This window comes from Orcinus orca, chromosome 20 (assembly GCF_937001465.1).
Source record: "Orcinus orca chromosome 20, mOrcOrc1.1, whole genome shotgun sequence".
NCBI classification, from domain to species: Eukaryota; Metazoa; Chordata; class Mammalia; order Artiodactyla; family Delphinidae; genus Orcinus; species Orcinus orca.
The window spans coordinates 31,256,587-31,268,862 of NC_064578.1; the positions used below are offsets into that span (position 1 = coordinate 31,256,587).

At 44.8% G+C, this 12,276-nt stretch overlaps 1 protein-coding gene across 16 annotated transcripts in view; it reads right to left on the reverse strand.

Moving 5' to 3' along the window:
- The window catches only part of CHD9 (chromodomain helicase DNA binding protein 9), a 244,238-nt gene that overhangs the window by 193,054 nt on the left and 38,908 nt on the right, over positions 1-12,276 (reverse strand). For 4 of the 16 annotated variants that reach the window (XM_033418949.2, XM_033418947.2, XM_033418948.2 and 1 more), the window contains exon 1: positions 948-1,047. The exons of 3 other annotated variants lie outside the window; for them this stretch is intronic. The gene's annotated coding sequence lies outside the window, so the exon portion shown is untranslated. Of the gene's footprint in view, positions 1-706; positions 928-947; positions 1,081-1,130; positions 1,305-12,276 lie in introns of those variants that run through there. 9 more of the 16 variants (XM_049703936.1, XM_033418944.2, XM_049703940.1 and 6 more) reach the window with 6 other exon arrangements.

Here is a 12,276-nt window from a genome sequence, read left to right on the forward strand (position 1 = left end):
GCTTGGCTTTGGGATGCATGTCCGCGAAGAGAACCCTGGAACCACCCATCACGTCCCACACCCAGATCCCAAGAAAGCAGCAGTCGCGGCGAAGGCCCGACACACACAGGGGCTGGTGGGGTCCGGGGTCCGGGCCCTGCTGCAGACATGGAGAGGCCCTCGGGACAGAGGATAACAGAGAGGCAGCGCGGTCGTAACCCGGACGCCTAGGCCAGGAAAAGCGCCGAGGGCGTCCAGGGCTCGAGGGCACCCAGCACTCGCGCGGGACGCCTTGTCATGAGTCACGGAGGCGAGAAAGCAGGCGGGCGGGGGAAGAGGCTGCAGGATGGAGGGAAGCCCGACCCTCGGGAGGGAAGCGAGCGGACGGGGAGGCCCCGACCTCACACGGGGCAGGGAAGGGAGGCCCTGCCTACCCACGCCCGGCCCGCCCTGCCCTCACCTCCATCCGACGCAACAGGCGCTGCGGCCGGGTCCGGACCCCGGGGTCTGCGTGCTGGGGGGCGGGGGCAGCAGCCCGCAGCCATGACAGGAGCGGGGCTGGCCGCGGGCGGGCTGGGCCGCACGTGCGGGCAGCGGCCCCTCTCCGGCCTCCCCGCGCTCTCGCCCGCCCGCCCCCGGTGGCCAGCCCCTCACCTCGGCGGCGGCAACGCGGCCCGGCCTGCCCCGACCCCCCCACCTCGGCGGAGCGGCGGCGGCACGTACTCACCGCCGCTCACGGGTTCTCGGGCTTCGCCATGACTGAGGCGCCCCCTGCGCCCCCCGCTTCGACCGAGACTGACACGCGCGGCTGGCCGGGCGGGGGCGGCCTCAGGCGACCACCCGGCTGACAGAACCCGCCCCCGCCTCTCCCCACCAGTTGAGCAGCGGCCACTGCCCTGCGGCGCCCCCAGGCTTCCTCCCCACGCCTGGGGCGGCGGGTGGCAGCGACAGGCAGCTGCGGCACTTACCGGCGGCGCGGCCAGGCCCCCCTGTCAGCGCGGGGCCGGGAGGGAGAGGAGGGAGGAGTGAAGGGGCACCGCCTCCCCCGCGCCGCCACGCACCCGCCTGATTGGCCCAGTTCACTCCCCCAGCGCGACCCCACCAGCCCCTGCGAGCGGCACTCCGACAGCACCGGCGCGTCATTTGCATACTTGTGCCCGCGCCGCTGATTGGCCCGGGCTCGGAGGGGCGGTGGAGACGGCGGCAGCTCCCGCCGCTGCTCCCGCCGCGTCGGGCGACCGAGGAGGGAGGATCCTCTCTGCCGCTCCCCTTCCCTCACGGCCCGGCCTGACCTGGGGCGGAGGGCGGCGGGAGGCGGGGTCGCCGCCCGGCTCCAACATGGCCCCGCGCGCCGCCGACCCAATCGCCGGTGCGGTTACTCCGAGAGCCCTGGGCGGCCTCGGGGCGGGGAAGTGTTGGGGCCGGGCGCCCTCTGGCCGGAGCGCGGGGCAGTGCAGTGGCCCGGGCTCCCTTCGCCGCCCCGCCGCGGCCGCCACGTCAGGCCGCGCCCTCGCGGCGGCCTCTCCCCTCCCCGCGGCCCGGCCGCCACGTCAGGCCCGGCAGGCACGCCCTAGCCGCGAGCTGACCGGTGGCGGGGTCGGCGCCGAGGTCACTCACACGCTGGGCCCGGGGCCGCCGAGGAACCGCGAGAGTTTCTAGAGCCTCCCTCTTGACACGGCCGTAGTCTTGGACCCTGGTTCTCACTTCGCTCTGAGACTGCGGTGGCACACGCCTGTGCTTTAAAATCGGGAGCAAGGAGAGTGTCGCCGCGATGATGCAGCGATTCAGTCCAGGTGCTAAGCACCTGCCGCGGAAAAGGCACCAGGCTGAGGAGAGATCCAGCACCAAGCCCTAATCTAGAGAGAGTACGCACCTCGAGTGGTAGAGAGCTGGGGCTGACACACCTAGTCATCTCCATGGTCAGGCCCACGTTCTAAATTAAACAGCTATGAAGGGAAAGAAAGACCCCCCGCCCTCGCGAAAAAAAAAGGGCGGGGGAGAAGGTGACGCTGGGCCAAAAGTAGGGGGCGTATAGAAAACCGCGGCCTAAGAAGGCGTGGGGAAACCTGGGTTCCCTCTCGCTCTGTCACTAATTAACTGAGTGACCTACATTAAATCATAACGTGTCCCAAGGCCTCGGTTTTCCCTTCTGTGAAATGAAGAGGCTGGACACATTTTTCTAAAAGCCTTCCGATTCTAAAATTCTACCGGTCTCTCTTTCAGGCCCTGAGCTGGCTTTAATACCTGACTAAAACTTCAGCGTCCATATTAGAACGAGAGAAGACAAAATAATGGAACGTTAGAACTTCAGCCAGCCTCCCTGATGTTTGTTCGGAACTGTTTACCGTTTCAAATCCTAGGAGGGTGATATCTAACATTCACTTTACAGTTGACAGAAATCTCTTGACTTTCTGTCTTCACAAAGAAGCATAGAGCAATGTCACTGTGCTTGTTTATGCCTCACCAGAATGGAATGGCCGCGGTATACAGAGTGCTAGTTGCCAAGTAATTTCATTCTTCATATTCCGCGTGAAGGCTCTCCAGAGTAGAGCAACACAACTCTATTTAGCTGAGATACTGAAAGGGTTAGGAGAAAACCCTGCTGAGAGAGAAGTTACAATTACAGTTTCGATTCCCCTCAAGGATACTTAACAACAACTACACACTAGGATAAGAATGCACGGAAACAGTTCATCTCTGAGCTCGCTACACTACTTATTTGAATACCACTTTAGTTTGCAAATCCAACCTGTTGAGTCAAATCTAAGGCCAGTAACATCTCATTTATCAACTTTACCTACTTGACAGAACTTTTCTCCCAAAGAAAACTCACGTTTTCTTGAATACAGCCCTTTGAAAAAATAAAGTTTGGTGATTAAGGAGCATCATTATCAACACTATTGCAGTTTATTATGACCAATGAATGCCCTCAAAATTATGTAGATTTGTCCCTATAATAATGACCTCTAGAATGCTGTTTTTATGATTAAATTTACATCTTTTTTGTTTGTTTGTTTGTTTTCGGGTTTTTTTGTCTCCTTTATCACTCCTGGGCTGACACTTCTCCATTGTCCTACCTAACAACCTTCTTTCGTTGTTTTTTTTGTTTGTTTTTAATGCTTCTATTGTACTATGAACCTAGACACAGATAAACTTCTATTAGTTTAGACTTTCAAGATTTGAGTAAAGATTTTCTGTGGGGTTCTCCTGTGAGTTAAGCACATGAGGTTTTCTGGTTTTTTGTTTTTAATTAATTTTGGCTGCGTTGGGTCTTTGTTGCTGCACACGGGCTTTCTCTGGTTGCTGCGAGCAGGGGCTACTCTTCATTGTGGTGTGCGGGCTTCTCATTGCAGTGGTTTCTCTTGTCGCAGAGCACGGGCTCTAGGCGTGTGGGCTCAGTAGTTGTGGCACACAGGCTCAGTAGTTGTGGCGCACGGGCTTAGTTGCTCCGCAGCATGTGGGATCTTCCCATACCAGGGCTCGAACCCGTGTCCCCTGCATTGGCAGGCGGATTCTTAACCACTGCACCACCAGGGAAGCCCGTTTTTTTTGTTTTTAAAAATATTTATTTATTTACTTATTTGACTGCACCAGTCTTAGTTGTGCCATGCGAGATCTTCTTTGCTGCATTAAGGATCTTCGTTGCAACATGTGGGATCTTTATTTGGGGCATGCGGGATACAGTTCCCTGACCAGGGATCAAACCTGGGCCCCCTGTATTGGAAGCGCAGAGTATTAACCACTGGACTACCAGGGAAGTCCCCAAGCACGTGAGGGTTTTTGACATCTATTTTGCTCAATGACGAGTTTTTGCTTACTTCTGAAATCTTAGTAGTAGTATTTTTTTTTTTTTTTTTTTTTTTGCAGTATGCGGGCCTCTCACTGTTGTGGCCTCTCCCGTTGCGGAGCGCAGGCTCAGTGGCCATGGCTCACGGGCCCAGCCGCTCCGCAGTATGTGGGATCTTCCCGGACCGGGGCACAAACCCGTGTCCCCTGCATCAGCAGGCAGACTCTCAACCACTGCACCACCAAGGAAGCCCCTTAGTAGTATTCTTGGTAACTGAGGTTTCTGGATATGTGCACTCTGGAAAAACCATTGCAAAGGATGGCTTTAAATCCCAGAATTTAGAGGCTACATCAGTAAACACTACTCTTTGCAATTTAAATTAATAAGAATCAATATCATCAACATCAAAATCTAGCAACACTGGCCTACTAGTTCCATCAGGCAATGGAATGTCCAGAACTAGGCAATGCTCTCTCCAGGATCCTCTATTCCACTCTAGAGTAAAATTGGGTCCATTCCTACCCAAAGTCTTTCAAACCAAAAAGACCCCCATATCTGTAGACACGATGTTTCAGGTCACTAGGAAGCCTGTGCTATGTCAGAGAGCCTTTCTTCACAACCCGAATGAAGCATTCTACAAGTGTCTCCAATAGGTACATTTACTGAAATCTAACTAGTCCCAAGTACTGTGTAAGGGTTTATAAGAGTTTAGCCAAGGAAGCCAGCAACTTCCAACTTTGTTATAGTATTGCATATTTGTTATTTTAATTTACCTTCACAGCGACTCTATGAGAAAGGGATTATTTTCCCCATTTTACAGATGGAGAGGGTTCAAAATCTTGCCCTGGTTACACAATCATTGAGTGGCAGAGATAGGATTCAAACTTAGAACTGATTGGCCCTAAAGCCTGTAACTCTTAACCATTACACTATATTCCTCCCTCAGCCTTAGTTTCCAATTCCATGTTTATCAAGCAAACTTTTATCAACTAATTTGGCACCTTGTAAGGGGGAGTTCCCTGTATAGGCATTTTGGTTGAGGTTACCAAAAAAGGACTATCTCAAAATGTATATGGTATATCAAACTTGGCATTTTCTTGCAAGTTTGAGGGGCATGAACCAATGCTCTGGTACTGTTCACTTTGGGGAAAAACTGATACAATCAAGATCCTAAAACGGCAAAACTAAGGATTAGACCCTACTTCAGTGAGACCTACAGAAGTGATGCCCACAGAATAGTCAAAACAACCTTGAAAAAGAAGAAAGTTGGAAGACTCACACTTCCTGATTTCAAAACTTACTACAACACTACAGTAATTGGACAGTGTGGTACTAGCACAAGAATAGACACATAGATCAATGGAATAGAACTGAGAGTCCAGAAATAAACCTTTACATTTATAGTCAATCGATTTTCAACAAGGGTGCCAAGATATTTAAATCGAGAAAGAAAACTATATTCAAACGCTAGAGAATGAAGTTGGATCCCTACCTCACACCAAATACAAAAAATAAATGAAAAGGGATGATAGAGCTAAATGTAAGAGGTAAAACTATAAGAGTCTAAGAAGAAAACATAGGAGTAAATCTTCAGGAACTTGGGTTAGGCAATGGTTTCTTATATATAATACCAAAAGCATAAGCAACAAAAGAAAATATAAATTGGACTTCATTAAAATTAAAAACTTTTGCACAAGCAACTAAAGAAAAAAATAAATTGCATATCAAAATAGAAAACCTTTGTGCTTCAAAGAACACCATTAAGAAAGTTCAAAGAAAAACACCTACAGAATGACAGAAAATATTTTCAAATCATACATCTGATAAGGGTATAGTATCCAGATGTATAAAGAGCTCTTACAACTCAACATTTTTTTAAAAATCCAATTTTAAAATGGGCAAAGTAGTTTTAAATAGACATTTCTCCAGTGAAGATATACAATGGTCAATATGCACACAATAAAATACACTCTAATAATCATTAGTTATTAAAGAAATGCAAATCAAAACCACAATGAAATACCACTTCACATCGATTAGGACAGCTATAATAAAAAAGACAGGCAGTAACAAGTGTTGATGAGGACATGGAGAAGTTAGAACCCTCATACTTTGCTGGTGGGAATGTAAAATGGCGCAGCCACTTTGGTAAACAGTTCTTCAAAAAGTTAAACATAGTTATTACATGACCCAGAAACCCCAAAGAAATGAAAACATATGTCCACACGATAACTTACACATAAATGTTCATAGCAGCATTATTCATAATAGCCCCAAAGTGGAAACAACCCAAATATCCATCAACTGACAAATGGATGAACAAAAGTGTTCTATCCATACAAAGGAAAATTATTCAGCCATAAAAAGGATTGAGGGGACTTCCCTGACGGTCCAGTGGGTAAGACTTCGTGCTCCCAATGCAGGAGGCCTGGGTTCGATCCTTGGTGGGGGAACTAGATCCTGCAGGCATGCTGTAACTTAAGAGTCCGCATGCCACAACTAAAGATCCTGCGTGCTACAACGAAGATCCCACGTGCCGCAACTGAGACTCAGCACAGCCTAAATAAATAAATAATTTTTAAAAAAAGGATTGAGTACTGCTACATGCTACAACATGGAATAACCCTGAAAACATTATGTAGAATGATAAAAGCCAGATACAAAAGGCCATATATATGATTCCATTTATATGAAATGTCCAGAATAAGCAAATCTAGAGAGACAGAAAGTGGATTAGTGGGTGCCTAGGACTGGGTAGGAGGGAAGGGGACGAAGAATGGAGAGTGATTGATAATAGGTACTTATGGGGGGGTAATGAAAATGTTCTAAAATTAGATTGTGGTGATGTTTGTACAACTCTGTGGATATACTAAATACCACTGAAGTGTGAATTTTATGCTAAGTAAATACTATTTCAATAAAGCTGTTTTTTAAAAAGTAATGCATAGCCAGCAACTTCTTTTTATAGTATTACATTCATTAAATCCATATATTAGGTATATATGTGTATATATACACACACACACATATAGGAACACATGTTGAGACAAAAGGAACACATATATTTTAATTATATTTATATTAATTCAGCAGCAAATAATTTTTTTAACCTGAAGACTGTTGGAGTGGCACTGTTATTTCTCACATCGGGCTCACCAGTTTTGTGACTTTGGTATAATTTACCTTACCCTCACCATGTATGTGTACCAGACTGGGAGCTGTGTTGGCTACAGAAGAAGGGATTATTATTTTCATATAAATAATATTAAATTATTAATAATAAAAACTGGGGACTTCCCTGGTGGCACACTTAAGAATCTGCCTGCCAATGCAGGGGACACGGGTTCAATCCCTGGTCTGGGATGATCCTATGTGCCGCGGAGCAACTAAACCCATGTGCCACAACTACTGAGCCTGCACTCTAGAGCCCGAGAGCCACAACTACTGAGCCCGTGTTCCACAACTACTGAAGCCCGTGTGCCTAGAGCCCGTGCTCCCCAACAAAGAGAAGCCATCGCAATGAGAAGCCTGTGCACCACAACGAAGAGTAGCCCCCGCTTGCCGCAACTAGAGAAAGCCTGCACACAGCAACGAAGACTCAACCCAGCCAAATATAAATAAATATATTAAAATAATAATAATAATAAATACTGAACAAATGTGTTTGGACAAAATATCTTCTCATTCATCTTTATTGACATTCATTCACAGGTTGAGGCACTAAAGAAAATGTTGTTTCACAGACCAAAGGTAAGTACTTTAGGAATGCTTTTTTAATCTCTTACACATTTTATGTACATTCATAACTTAAATGTTTTATGCCCCATTATATTATGGAATATAACATGATTTCCATCTTTCTGCAATAACGAATAGTAGCTTGAAGAGCTTAGATACTTCTCCACTCTAGGAAAAGAATCTGAAAGTTGGTTCAGTAGTGAATAAAAACTAACTTCACTTTAGCCCCTGGGTGTTGTGAAATTTCCTTAACTCAGTGGAAAACATAGGTTCTTTTTAGAAGAAAGGGTAAAGGATATCATTAGAAAGCTCTTCAGCCTCCCTTTTCAGACTCTTGTTCAAGCAAATAGAAAAAAGGGCAGGCTTTCAGTTGTAGCTTAGAGCACCTCAAAGATCAATTAAAAGCATGTTCAGCACTGTTTTCAAATCTAGTGGCTGCTGATAACAACATCCAAAGGATGTGTTCAGCCAGGCAGCCATTCTTCAGACTCTTATCTTAGGCCTACTTAATCAGGGACAGATCTTAAGAGTCTCTAAGTTGTATCTATTTTATCCCCTGCTTTTAGCTAGAAATATACTTCAAAGCATGATCCTACTTGGCAGTTCAAATTTTCCACTGTTTTGCTTTTATAAACAGTTGCTTGTCCTGGGAATTCCCTGGCGGTCCAGTGGTTAGGACTCCGAGCTCTCACTGCCAAGGGCCCGGATTCGATCTCCAGTCAGGGAACTAAGATCCCACATGCTGCATGGTACGGCCAAAAACAAAACAAAACAAACAAACCAACAAACAAAAGTTGCTTGTCCTAATCTTAAAAGGTCTTCAGAAAAAAAAAAAAAGAGGTTTTGCTGTTTTCCTTGATAAGACATCCCTGAGCACCTTATTCCTTCTCTTTGTTCATCTGCTTCTCTTTGGGTAATATAAGCATTCCTGGAGAAGTTATATCTAAATCAAGTTTGGGGAGATGAAATGCATGATGTGCAGCTGCAATTTAAGAAATTAATTCATTCAACAAATATTTAAAGAATATCTCTGAAAAGGAATTCCCTGGTGGTCCAGTGGTTAGGACTCAGCGCTTTCACTGCCGGGGTCCGGGTTCAATGCCTGGTCAGGGAACTAAGTCCCGCAAACGGTGTGCATGGCCAAAAAAGAAAAAAGAAAAAAAAAAAAAGAATATCCGTGAAGTGTCGGGTACAGTGCTAGGTGCTGGGAATCCAACAATGAAAAAGATAGCATGGTCCTTTCGCCTCATGGCAAGTTTTGTCAAGTAAATAATACCCACTAATTAATTATTTTTATTAATTTATTAATACTTAACTTTCATTTACAGGTACTGTAATTGGTATACTAAAAAAACCACGTATGCTCTATACCACAGAGCCTAAGGACTAATGGAAACTGTAGACATGTATTTTTCTAATCAACTGGTTTGTTTTATAGGCATTATGGGCATCTTATTTCAAGGAGAAATCCATCCTGGTGCAATTTAAACCCATCTTGTCTTGTTTAAGCTTCAAAAAAGAGAAAATTGCACCAGGTTTCCTCTGAATATTTCTTGATTTGTTTTTCCTCGTTAGTTATAGCCATGACTATAATTTGGTCACCATCTTTCCATAATCCCATCGGCCAGGTTTCACGCTCCTTATTCTGTCTTGGAAAGAGCTTATAAAACTCGTATATTATTGTTAGGAATAAAATAAATCCTTTAACCATTACATGGTCTTGCATTTTTTTTAAATAACTGAGTGAGTTTTTTCTTACCTCATATGGATTTCTTAAGAAGGGCTATCTTTCTTATTAATATCACCTTTTAAAGCACTCTTTTTTTATCAGGGCAGCATGCGGTCTCTTACGTAAAAGCATGTGGAGATTATTGGAATTCCTGGACATTCTGATTGAGGATGCATATTCATTATAGTTGTTTTCTCTGCACTGAACCCCATGGTTTGTTTTATACAGGAAGAGTGACAACATGCCAACCAGGAAAATTAATTCCAGGTTATATGACTGAAAAAATTTTTTTTTAATTCAAGAGCAGAGAGGCCTCAGAAAATTTTGTTGAAAGTAAGTCAGTGTAGCTTTCTGGTTACCATTAGATGGTAAGCAGTTAGTGACCCTGCACAATTTCTTTTTTTTTTCTTTTTGGCCACGCCACATGGCTTGGGGGATCTTAGTTCCCCAACCAGAGACTGAACCTGGGCCCTTAGCAGTGAAAGCACGGAGTGCTAACCACTGGACTGCCAGGGAATTCCCAGACCCTGTGCAGTTTAAGTAGAAGTCTTGTGTGGAAACCAGGAAAGGAGCTGAGTCAATGTTTCTTAAAACAAGAAATTCATAGAAATTGTCTCCTACAGGCACATATTTGATTTCTCCAACATTACAAATAGTTGACAAACGTTTCACCTTCCAGAAAGTTTGGCTGGGTAGAGACCTCAAAACTAGTATATCAGAGAACTGAATTTCTTCCAAAACGGGGCCAGTTCTGCCTCGCTGATTGGCTGTATTTGAGTGATGGTTAGCAACAAGATAAAAGACCGAAGCATTAGGCCAAATCCTCTGGCTATCAAATACATAACTGAATTTTCCCTTTTCTCACGGTCTATCTCAGTGTCATGGAGGACTGCCTGACTTTTTCGCATAGTCAGCAATTTTTGGCTAATCCCGTGGAGCCGTCTTCGTCCAGCACACAGTATCCTGGCTCCTAGAAGACACTTCTTCTTGTGTTCCCTTTTCAGAATGTGTACTATTTGGCAAGAATATACGGAGTGATTTGTGGAAACTGTAAGAAATGTCAGGCTGGAGCTTGCTCATTCTCTGGCACTCCTGTTTGTAGATAAACAAAAGTGACTGCAGTCTTTTCTGTTCCTCAAACATACCACCCTTCCTTGTCTCGGGAACTTTTCACCCTCTATTCCCTCTGCCTTTCCGTAGGCTCTAGGTATGGCTGCTCCTCACAGAGGCCTTCATTGACCCCTAATTACTCCGGGTGGTTTCCTTGTAAACACCACAGTCCTGTGTGTGTGTGTTTGTCTCCGCCCACTAGAAACCAAGCATCTCGAGGCCAAGGCAGGCTCAGTCTTGTTCCTGGAAGTATTCTCAGCACCTAGAACACAGGTGCTCAAGAAGTGTGTATTTTCACCACTATATTTATAATAGATAACCAACTAGGACCTACTGTATAGCACAGGGAACTCTACTCAATATTCCGTAATGACCAGAATGGGAAAAGAATTTGAAAAAGAATAGATACATGTATATGTATAACCGAATCACTTTGCTGTACACCTGAAACTAACACAACATTGTTAATCAACTGTGCTCCAATATAAAATAAAAATTTAAAAAACACTCTCACTTAAAAAAAAAAAGAAAGAAAAAAAAAGAAATGTGTATTTTCCACTGAATGAAATGTTCACCCAAAATACCTGTAATGTCCCGGGAGAAAGAACTGCTGTCATTTGGGGTTATCTCACCTGGTTTTGAATAAGATATTGGAAGCCTCAATGAGAGATTCTCAAAGCTAACTGCATACTAGAATCACCTGGGAAACCTAAAAGTTACGTTTGCTTAGACCCTGCCCCAACCTAGGGGTGATGGGTCTCAGGCACCAATATGTTTTAAAACCCCTTTGTGTCATTGCTGGTGCAGCCAAGGTAGAAAGTACTGCTCTAAGTAACACGAAACTGAATAACTATACAACTACCGTGTTCTTATCCTCTAGGTGAGCCGTTTCTGTGTCACCTCTGTCTAGGGCAACCTAAAGTGTTCTTCAGACTACCCTTGTGGCTTCTGAATACCTGCCTCGCTATCGCAAAGGGGCAGAATTAGGCACAAACCAAATGAAAAATTAACCTCCCAGGAAAGAAAGAGAAAAGGCACCCAAGTAACTGAGGTTCATCTGTTAGGACCTGCTCTCAAAACCTCAAACTCAAACGGGAAAGTTCCAGCACACTTCTCTCTTCCTTCATAAAAGAAAGTCATCAACAAACCCCTTCATATAGCTGTAGAAGTCAGAGGTAATCAACCAATCACTCAAGTGCAAAGTGAATAAAAAACAATGCTCCCAGAGGAATGTGTCCAAATTTCATCCTGTTTCTTGCAGGAAACAGAGACCAAGTAGTGGTGGGCTCAGAAACATTTGTCCATATTTTTTGTTATGGCAAACTCTAAATTTGAAGACCTTATGACTAATTGGGACCTCTACTTTTTTTTTTAAGGAAAAGCAATGGTTATTGATATTTTTCTCAAGCTGTGCAATTAATAAACTATTTTTCCTTTATTTTTCAAAATCACCATCAGAACTGTTAACAAAACCTAGATTCATGCTGAAAGTCAGTTGGTTTCCCCTCCAGTTAGAAAAACCAAATGACTTTAGTAAAATGGAGCACACAGGATTACAAGTAGAAATTCAGGCCCTACCACTTGCCAACTGAATGAATTATAAGCAATTTTTCTTGCCTGTTAAATGAGAATCAGAACATCTATGCTCTCTGCCTCACATTTCTGTTTCTTACTAATAATGTTCACAAACATTATTCTCTGAAAATGTTGCGGTGTGTAAATGAAAATTACTGGTCTACTGTCTTGTAGGTGAACATTTTTTTATAAGCTCCTTTTTTAAAAAATTATTTATTTAATTTATTTTTGGCTGCATTGGGTCTTTGTTGCTGCACGCGGGCTTTCTCTAGTTGCGGCAAGAGGGGGCTACTCTTCGTTGCGATGCACGGGCTTCTCACTGCGGTGGCTTCTCTTGTTGCGGAGCATGGGCTCTAGG